We start from the raw sequence: 11139 nt of genomic DNA on the forward strand, positions 1-11139 counted from the left end.
GATGCGGACCTCTCCATCCAGCAAGAGGAGAACCCGGTTGATCCCTCTGAGTCCTCAGCCCAGGGGACAGTGGCTCTGGGCAGTGAAAGTTACCCTCACTCTAGGTGATTCGTTCTCTGGGTCTGGGTCTGGGCTCTTCTCCAGCGGACACCACTTTTTGTTTTCTTTGACAAATGGTGACAGAATGCCTACTTACGTGCCCCTGGGCTCTTCACAAGTATTAACTCCATGCACCCTCACCGTCCTTCGGAGAAGTATTGCTCGTGGACCCATTTTACAGAGGAAGGGACTGAGGAAGAGTGACCCAGGCTCAATGACCAGAAGCAGAGGATTGGGATTTGGCATTGGTCAACACAGGGGCAAATGACTGATGCTAGCGGAGGGCCCAGCGTCCCTCCTCCACACCCCACATGGTTGGCACCAGCGGGAGCCCCACTCCAGCCTGAATGTCCTCTGTGAACAGGGCAATGAGTCCCGCTCACCAGAAGCACGCTGAAGAGACACCTGGTATCAGAGTCAAGGCTCCTAACTCCTTGCTGGCTCCCCGACTACCTGCTGTGTGAGCTTCGTCTAGTCCCTACTCCCTCTGGGCCTCCGTCTTCCCATCTGTGAACCGGCAGGTTCATCGGAGATCAGGGGTCAGAAAACCACAGGCCACACGTGGCTGTTTCTGTAAAGTCTTACAGGTCCCATCACACCCGTTCCCTTACTCAGTGTCCAGGACGGCTCTGGCCCTGCGACAGCGGAGTATTTGCAATGGACCTAAAATATTTCCCTTGCAGCCCTTTCAAGTTTTTGGAGGCGGGTCCTTGCAGATCTGCGTGGAGACTGTTTTGTTTGCTACTCTCTTCCCAGAGCCTAGGACAGTGCCTGGCATCCAGCAGGCGTCCCTGAGATACTTGCTGAATGACTGGCCGAGCCTCTAAGGGCCTGCCGCCTGGGCGGGTCTAACACTCATTGTGGCTGGTGGACCAGGGTCCCCTCAAAGGCCTGTGACCTGCGTGTCTCCTTCAGCTGTCATGAAGCTGATGGCCCAGTAACTGGCAGGGGAAATGAGCCACTCGGGTCAGCCCCCAGCCGATAACTGGTCTCCATAAGGGTCACAGGGCCTGGCCCCTTATGCCCAAACCTGGGACTCCTCAGGGTGTAATCTTTGTTCTGGAGCTCTCCACCGGGCTGGCCAAGATTTGCAAGAAGCTAATGGGGCTCCGAGACATTCCCTGACATCCCTTCTCTCCTTCACAGGCTTTACCCTATAGCAAACCCTTGGCACCCCAAACCCACCTCGGCAATGACTCTCTGCAGGACCTGAACTGCCAAGGGGACCAGGTGCCCCACATGCATTTATCAAGCACTTGCTGTATACGGAGCACTGGCTGGGAGCTGGGGGCAAGGGCCCATTCTCCTCAGGATGAACAGATCTGGTCACCCTTAGTCTTAAGAGCTTGGCGGGAAGACAGGATCAAAACCTCTGCTCCCACACTCCAATATGGGTTCCAACATCCACAGACTTGTGGAACTTTCCTATTTAGGGAGCATTTGGTAGTCCTCTCTTATCTGTGGAGGAAGACTGGTCTTGGAGAGGTGTTGGGGACCACAGGGCCCGTAACCACTGCCCTCCTGAGTTTGGAGGCAGCGAGGACCTCGTAATCTTTGACTGTCACATCAGCTTTCCTGGAACAGCTGATTAGAGAGCAGATTTGTGGCCAAGCTGGAGTCCCTAAGATTTCACAGAGTTAATCCAACCGCACAACCACAGGCCACTTTCCTCGCAAAAGGAGGGGCTGGATTCTACCCCTCGGTTTCCCATCCCCAAGTCACCACTGGCTAAGCTACTCCTCCTCCCAAGCACAGGCTGAGCTGGGGCTGGAGGGAGGCCGGACTGTCAACCTCCCTGCTCTTATCCTGCAGAGGGAGAGCACGCAGTCTCCTACGGGGGAACCAGGGGAGCGCAGAGAAGCACAGGAGACTCAGAGCTCAGGCCACACGTAGGCTGTTTGCAGCGGAGGCGGAACTAGAAGAAAGATTGAACCTGAAGTTATTGAGAGCAACGTATGGAGATACCTGGCTGGACATAGGCTACGTCAATGCTGGACTCCTGGGAGAGAAATGAAGAGCTAGTCACAAAGTACAGGGCAGGCAAGGGGACCAGCACCAGAGGATACATTGCCCCCTCTTGGGGCTGGAGACCCGCTAGAGCTGGAGCCCCGTGAGGGCTGCTGATGGGAGCCGTCACTCCAGAGGGATTTGCATGCCACCAGGATGCCGGCACTGAGGCCGGGACAGAGTGCAGGAGAAACACCGGAGCCTCTCCCCAAAGCCATCCTCTGAGCCCCTACCAGGGCCTCCCATTGGCTGAAGCTCCACCGCAAGGGAGGCTGGGTCATGAAGTCCACAGGGCAGCCTCCCAGGCACAGAGCGACGGGGGAGGTCATGGGTTTGGGAGGTGGTGGGGCCTCGGGAGGGAGGCAGGCAGGCAAAAAAAGCAGAATGAAGAACGCAAGAGCCTAGATGTCACACGCCTTACATGCAGTATTTCATGGAATCCTCCCATGATGCCATGAAGCAGGAAACACTTAACCCCTTTTACAGAGGAGAAAGCTGAGGCTCAGAGAGGTGAGTGAGGACACTTGACCAAAGGATCACAGCAAAGACTCGTTAGGGCCAAGACTGGAACCTCCGTCTTCAAAGTCTTTCCCCTCCCTCCCAGCAGACCCCAGGAGGGGTCAAGGGAGCTACCAGAGGCTCCATCTGGGTCCCTGCCAGACTGGGGGTGGGGAGCTGGCTTTTCCTGACCGAATATTCCAAAGTTTTATAAATGCGACCTGCGTTAGTGCCAAGCACCATTTTATTTGCCAATTCTGCGAGTCTCTGCTAATCAAGCCCCAAAGGCCACTGACCCGGAGAGCTTTCAGCTTCATTACCCGAGTGCACCCCTCATTGCGTTTCCTCCAGACGTTAAGAGGCATCTGTCCAACGCTGGGCTTGTGAAACACTTGGATGCTGCCCTTCGGGAGCCCCCCAGTGAAATATCAACAGACAACAGAGAAAACCAGGGAAGCTGGAGGGTGTTCAAAGCCCCCCACCCCCTGTCCCGTCACTAACCAAGAGCCTGGAAAATCTTCTGCAGTTGGGGGTGCAGGGGAGAGGGGTGGAGGGGGACACTGTGCGCACCTTGTAACAACGCGGCTGCGCATGCGCCCCTGCCTGGTCGCTGTAAGCGGAACGTTCCCGGGGAAAGCGCCCAGCACCGAGCCGGCTTTGCCAGTGCAGGGTAGCTGAGTGACCGATGCTCGGCTCCGGGCCGCGGGCCCCGGGTTCCAGGCTGGGCTTCCCTGCTCATCGGCTCCATGACAGAGGACAGGCACTGGCCTTTTGGGTCAGATTTTCCAAATTTGTGAAGTAAGAATCACGACAAAGAACCAACATGATTCATCTACCAGGACTGGCGAAAAACAGTGATGGGTGTGACCTGCAAAATAGTGAACCCTGGAATGGGGGTTACAAAAAAACAAAAACAAAAACAAAAACAACAACACCCTACAGTAAATTGTACCTATGGTTGTTTGCATGAGTTGTGCAATCCCAGGGAAGTTACTTAACCTCGCTGTGCCTCTGTTTCCTCATCCATACATGGGGATAAAGTAGTGCCTGCTGCATGGGGTTGTTGAGCAGATTACATAAAATTGCCCTGGGGAAATGCTAGCACGCTGCTGCAGGGCACACAGTATGCTCAATGCTGGCTCTCACCAGCAACCACAATCATCGTCAACAACAACATCGGTCTCTATCCTGCCTAGTTGTTACTCTGTCCTGCATGGGTCACCTCCCCCAGGGAGTCCTCCTTGACTTTACTATGGGATCTCAAACAGCTACACAGCTGCACCCCTCCCTGGGTTATTGTATTGAAACGACCACCTCCCAGGCTGCTCTCCCTCACCCCCTGCTTCCTCCCTGGGGCCCAGACCTGGTTCCTCTCTTCTCTGTCCCTCCAGTGTCTATGCTAGGACCCACACCACAGTGGGCTTTCTGCCGGTGTTGGTTGGATGAATGGAATTGAACTGAACTGAGCAGATGCTACCTGAAATCAAGGCTGAGCAGAGGTAGAAAGAAACATACAAGGGAAATCCAAGGACTCTAATCCCTGCTTTCCAGGAGGTAAGATTCTGTGTGGGGAGGGAGGGGTGAGCCGAAATTTGTCAACATGGCTGAGTGTGACGCAGATCTTATTCTCCCCATTTTGCAGATTATAAAACTGAGGCCCAGAGAGGTTACGTGGGGTGTCCCAGATCATCCAGCAGGGAGGAGCCTGAGGGAGCACTCAGGCTTGTGAGGTGTGCCTGGACTCCACCCAGCCTCGGGGCACTTGTCCCTCTTTTTTCTGCTTTTACCCTGTGGTTCCATCTCAAGCCGCCCCAGGGAAGACACATTTTACCAGCATTTTCTTCTGTTTCCATCCTTGCTTCTGGGCTCAGCCAATCAGCAGGTCGTATCAAACTCAGAGACGAAATCACGGATGTCCCACAGAGTTTTGCATTTAAAGCCAAGGATTCCATCATATTCCAGTGTTGAAGGTTTTGGGGAAACAAAGGATTCAACCACCCTGCCCCCACTTGTATCGTGTGTGTGTGTGTGTGTGTGTGTGTGTGTACACAAGCGTGTGCACATGAGAAGTTAAAAGAAGGAAATAAAAGGGCCTTGACGAACATGTCCAGGGCAGGTCTTCCTATCCTGGACTTGACCTTAGAGCACCTTCTACAGGTGCTCATGCTCTGGGACCATCACACTCACCAGGACACACAATGTGCACCTCATGCCCTGCGACTTCATGACAGGCGGGGTCTAACACCGTGGGCCTGGGGTTCAGACAAGATTAGGCTGGTGCTGCTAGTACGCGGAGCCCCTGCATGGTCGGGGGCTGGGCTCCCTGCCCAAGGCCCTTCTCCCCACAGACCCTGCAACTGCATTTCGCCCGGGTACGGGTGGGTCTCCCCTCTGCTCTTTACTGTGGGTCTTTTTTTCAGTCTTACGTAAAATTAGGCAAAGAAAGTTTCAAGCCAATGCATGAGCTGGAGGGTGCTGGAGAGACGTTGCTCTTCCGTGGCTGCAGGTGCCGAACAGTCCCCATCCTTAGCTCTGGTGACATCCAGAGCAACTACATGACCAGCACTAGCCCAGTTGCTAGCCCAGTTCACAGACTGGGTTCAGAGATGCTAATTTAAGGAAACTTCCAGAAGTCAGACAATTAGGAAGGGACAGTATCCTTCCTAATTGGATATCCCTATCCACAGTTTGCCCTGTGGTCAGGGGCTGCCGGAACTGGGTGTGTGGGCATCATTTCTCAGACTGACCAACAGTCAGCTCTTCTCTCAACTCCCCCAAGAGTTGCACTGGGGAGGGGGGGTGGATGGTGGAAGGAGGAAGGGGCACAGCCTCTGTCCTGCTTGTCCAAGTCTTCCCCGCCATCACCCATGGCATCACCTGCCCCCCACCCCAGTTCCCCTCCTGCAGTCAGCTGCAGCCTCCCCCTTGACCCTGTCTCAGAGGTCCCATCTGCAGCTCCACCAGCGCCCCCTCCAAGATCCTGATTTTGGACCTCTTGTCTCCCCTCCCTTGGGTGGCAGCTGCTTGCGGCCCTGACCTCTGGCTCAGCTCAGTGCTCCATCACCTGCAAAGTCAGTCCACAGGCAAACCCTTTCCCTGGAATGTCTATTGAGGCTGGTTTTCCTGGATGTCCCCCAGTAATGCACTGCTTGCCCAGTGAAATTGTAGGAGAGAGACCCACAAAGATGGGTTTTGAATCCACATGGCTGTACCCTTGGTCTTGACCCAAGATATGCCCTTGTCTTTGCAAAGTGGCACCCAGGCAATCCTTGACCTGTGGGCTGGTGGTCCCTATTCAAGCCAAGGTCTGGGTTACTGGGGATGAAGTGCCTTGTAGCACTTACTGCTACCTCAATAACTTCGATTCTGTGTTTGTTCATCCTGTGTCCACTGCAAGCCCTGTGAACACCAGCACAAGGACAAGCACAGAGCCCAGCATAGAGTAGGTGCCCATTTGCAGATGGACAGACTAAACCCTGAAAGGCACCGGGCCCTGGTGGGATTCCTGATTCCAATGCCAAGGGAAGGATCATGTGGCCTGCTGTACAAGTGGAGCCCTCCATATTTATCCCTGCCTGGGGTCCCCAAACTTGAAGAAGGAGTTAAAAAGCAGCTGGGGATGGTTGGAGGCACGCGGGCTGAGATTCAGACCCCTCAGGTTCAATCCTGGCTTAAACCCCTACGGTTATTTGGGGAACTGATAATGCCTCAGAGCTTCCGTTTTTCATCAGAGATGGAAGAGTCATCATATCTACCGCAGTTCTGTTCAGGAGTGTTTATGCGGATAAAACAACTTTGGGCTCTTATCGCACTATTGTGAGGGAAATCACATCAAATGCCAGGATTCCCGGAATCCTGTCCTGAAAGATAAGCGGGCATTTGCTCACAAAGACAATCATGAATTTGAAAAGAACGGTTTCCTCCTGTGGTCAGGAGGCTTTTTCCTGAGCGCCCGTGCTGACCACCCTCTTCTTCTGCGTCCTGCACACCTAGCCCAGGGTCTCCATCTCGCCCCACCTCGGTCCCCAAGTCCAGGTTCCAGGGTCCTGACAGAAGGAGCCCTTGAGCAGATTTCTTCACTCTCTGGGACTCTTGTTTCAACATCTGTAAAACAGAAATGGATGAATTAGATGAGATTAAGTTTCTTTAAGGCCCTAGAGCGAGCAGGGAGCGCCCGTCAGAGGACATCTAGATAAATGACAATTTGCCTCCTCCAGGAAATGACCTTATTCTCCCACCAGAGGGTCTGAAGGTGAGCTCTTGTGGGCTGGGGAGGAGGTGTGAGCCTCTGGGAAGAGGCTCATTTCATCCATTCATTCAATCAAGTCCATACTGTTGCCACGTGAGAAGAAGGCTGTGGGAATCCTCAACCCAGAACACGACCCTCTAGGCCAGAGTGAAAAGGACTCTAGTCCTTGCCTCCAGAAGGCTCCCCCTGGGGAGACAGCCCTGAACAGCAGAGGCAGGTTGGTGTAGGAAGTGATGACTGAGTCCTCTCCCGGGCAGAGGGGAGCCCACAGGGAGTGACTTTCTGTTTGAGTCTTGAAGTTTGCAAGAGGCTTTCAGAAAGACCCTATGGGGAGCGTTCTAGACCGAGGGAACTACATTATAAAGGCATGGTGGGTTTGGATAAGAGCCAATCTGTAACTCACCACTATGCAGTCCACTGGGCATCATGGATGGGACTGTTAGTCCAGAGAAGGAGTCACTCAAGGATGGGAATGCTGGAGAAGGGGGGGACCAGGGAGCACAGTATTGGAGAGTTGGGGGGAACAAGACCACAGTGTCGGAAAGGGAGGGGGGACGAAGGATCCAGTGTTGGAGAGTGGGGGGGATGGAGGCGGGCAGTCACGGGGGGGATGAAGGGGAGCAATGATGGAGATTTGGGGAGTATGGGGGAGGGCAGTGTTGGGGGAATGGGCAGCCATGGAGAGTGGAGGTCATGGAAGAGGGCAGTGCTGGGAGGTGGGGGGACCCAGGAGGGTCACGGAGCTCAGGGAGTCCGCACAGGTAGGTTCCTGCCTGGTCCCGAAGGCCTTCGGATGCCTGGCTCAGACCTATCACTTTATCACACTAAGGAGGCTCTCCTTTAAGCCGCCGACTGCTTTGGGATCTGGAAGCCAGTTTGCAAATGCTACAGTGAAGCCAAAGCAATGCTTTAATGGGGAGCTTTGTGCTCATCAGAGTTCTAATTTCCACTGGTTTTTGGTTTTCAGCTCTATAAATCCTAAATGTGCCTTTCATTTCATTGTTCCACCCTTTGAGAACATCTGTTTGGCATTTGCCTTGGGAGATTGGGAAGGTGGGCAGGAGGTGACAAGTAAGTTCCTTTTTAATGTCTTTGCATTGAAGTAAGAGGCCACCGAGGCGCTGGAGAGCACAGGGCAGTGGCCTTCCCTCGGGCCGGGGTTCCCCTTTCCATCCTCAGATGCTCTACGAAGATGGCTCAATTTCAAGTCCATGTATTAAAAATGCAGTCTATGGGCCTACGTAGGGCGACTTCACATGTTTCCAATTTATGGTTTCCAGCCCAGCATGTTGTAATGTGGATTTTATATACATGTATAGTCAGGTTTTTTCTTTTCTTTTCTTTTCTTTTTTTTTTTTCTTTCCGTGAGACTTACTTTGCCCATATATTTCCATTTTAATTTGGCCACATATTCCTGGGCTTTCGATAGGGGACAAACACTCACATAAATTTCAAAGAGCCACTTGGTTGTGACCGCGTCAGGAGGTCCTGTGGACAGAATTTCATGTACTGAGCACCTACTATGTGTTGGAAATCCTTTGCATGTTTTTCTGTGCTCTCTCAATGTGTTTTTTCCTTTTCTAAACTGGAAGAACTTTCGTTCTGATTATAAAATTAATGCAAGCTGCATCTTAAAAAAAAATCAAACACTGTAAAATGGGTTCAGTAGATTGCAAGCATTTCCCCATATGTGAACGCTATGAACAGTTTGGTTGGTGTGTACTTCCAAATTTATTTGTGTATATTAAGAAAATATATAAATCAATGCGTATTATCAAGGTTTTACCAAAATCCAGTAATACCCTCCGTATTCCACAGCCTGTTCCACAGCTTGTTGTGTGTTTGTGTGTGTGTGTGTGTACGCACGTGCACGATGCTAGGCTTTAGTCTGGGTCCCTGAAGGTAGTCCTAGCTGATGCTCTTCCCCAGGAACAAGTGCTCAGGGATGAGTGGGGGAGGGGGTACCTTGGTGAAACCAGCTCTATCCATGGCTGGGTATTTGCCAGGTTTCTCCCCCACACACAGGGTCTTCCTGAACTTCTTCCTCCATACATTTGTCTTTTTGCATAAACTCCTCCCCAGGATCAATTCTGCCGAGTGGAATTACCAGATCAAAAGGTATAAACCACTGTTGGTCTGAATCACCAAGTGGACGTGATTAAACCAATTCACGTGCCCCTGCACGGAGTGGGAGAGAACGTCTTCCCCGGTCCCTCACCGAAACCACACATCACCCTGCAATGGATAAGTGGAGAGCTTCATTTCCTTCACACCCTGGGGAAACAGATCCCCGCACTCACCACCCAGCCAGGACGATCTGACTGCAGGAAAAGCAGGCAAGCCCTGGGTGGACTTCAGTAGAAACCTGCAGGCCGACAATGCAGGCACTCAGGACACCTCAGGTAGAGGCAGTCCCGCACTAGGGACCATGGCTGGCTGGTGAGCCCAGCAAAATCTAGACGCCCCCCCACCTGACGCCCCCCAGCCCTGCCTAGCACCTGTCCCCTGCCTCAGTTTCCCCACTGGCCAGACAGAGAGGAGGGGCTTCTGCTCTGCGACTCCTCCAGCCTGTCGTGAGGGTCAATCCCATGAAGGAGGTGGGAGCAGACATTTCTGCCTATTTCTCTACCCATACAAGGATTCTGGGCCGAAGACTTGCCCAGGCCCTGCCTGGCCGTCACCCCCACCTCCTCCCCCTGGGGAGACTGATCATTTACCCCGTCAGCCCCTGGGCCTGTGAGCCCTTGCCTGCTCTGCTCTGCATGAAAGCTCTTGAGTCCTTTTTATTGAGTTATAAAACCAGGATTGTTTTTGGATTGGGTTGGTGAAAAGGCCTGGAAACTTGGTAATCTGAACTTCTCAGGTTTGTAGACAGATCTTGTTGCTTGGAGAGATAATGAGGGCTGCATTTCCAAGTATTAAATTATTTTTTATTTTTTTTTTTAGATGGTGCCAGAAGCGACCAGGCTCTGCTCTCTGGGAGATGCTGGGTAGGGCAACGGGGCACCCAGAGACCGGAGACCTGGGAAGATAGGTCTCAGCCCTCCCAGGGACAGTCACCCGCCCCCAGCCAGGGAGGGAAGGCAAGAGGCATCCGTCCAAATTTACTTTGGGGACCAGACAGGGGGGCGGAGGTAAGGGGCTGGAGAAGGGCAGCGATGCAAACCCAGGAAGACTTTCTCCATGAACCAAGGCCTTCTGGTACGGGGGAAGGTGATGCCAAGTCTCCTCCAAATTCTGCCACAGTTCACTCTGTGGCCTTGGGCAAGGTTCATAGGCTCAGGAGCTCCAGCCTCCAGTGGGAGCTCAGAGGTGTCCCCGTTCCTTGAGGAATCAGGCAGGCTGGACCCCTCTCCCTGCAGTCTCTGTCCAGATCCCTCCAGCCAGAGTCCCATCATAATAATGAGCCAATCATAGCTCAGTATACAGGAACACCACCCTCCACTTCGTAAACACCTCTGAGGCATCAGCTTCGGGGCTCAGCTCCTCGTAGCTCTGACTCCTCTGATGCTCTAGTAACGAGAAGTCAAAAGAGTGCTGCCAAGGACGAGTGTTTGCCGAGGGCTCACTCTGTGCCCCCCACCACCTGCTAGGGTGTTGCCCTGGCCAATGAGTAAAGACATGAGAAACAGGTGCAACTGTGCCTGGTCAACCCTCACCCTACAGAGTTACGCTGTTTTCTCACGGGCCAGACTCCAGTGGCGGAAGAGGAACTTGAAGCAACGGAGCCTGCTTCTCCCCGCACGTGCCCCATCAGGGGACAAGAAGGGACTCAACCCCTCCCCAAATCTTCGTCCGTCCACCCCATACTGCATGGCTCATGGAAGGGGGTGTGCGGAGGGACTGCTGCGTGATTCCTAGTCAGAAAGAGGCTGAGATGTTTCCGGGCTGCCTTTCTGTGTCCACTGAGAAGGGCGATCACCATCCCCTTAGGCAAAGCGAATTTGGAAGTTCCAAAAGCATTGTCCCTCCTAGCCCCATGAGTCAGGGTGAGAGCACACATTGTGCCAAGAGCCTTTCATCTTGCCCCAGGCAGATCCCCTTGCCCTGGAGAAGCTGGGGCCAGCCCCGGGACTGCGTCCTCTTTCACACTTGCTGGCACGACGGGCCTAGAGACGAACCAGCATCTGCAGGGTCGGACTCACTCGAGACGGCCCTGCCGTCATTACACAGGGCGACTCTCTCTGAGCCGGCTCTGGATCCCATCAAAACTTTCCTTTCCTTCCTCAAGAAGGTGAAGTATAGCCTGGAATAACACCGTGCCCCTGTCTGCCTCTGGACCGAAG

Source organism: Mustela putorius, unplaced genomic scaffold, assembly GCF_011764305.1.
Source record: "Mustela putorius furo isolate JIRA1106 unplaced genomic scaffold, ASM1176430v1.1 tig00000129_pilon_pilon_pilon, whole genome shotgun sequence".
Lineage (NCBI taxonomy): Eukaryota > Metazoa > Chordata > Mammalia > Carnivora > Mustelidae > Mustela > Mustela putorius.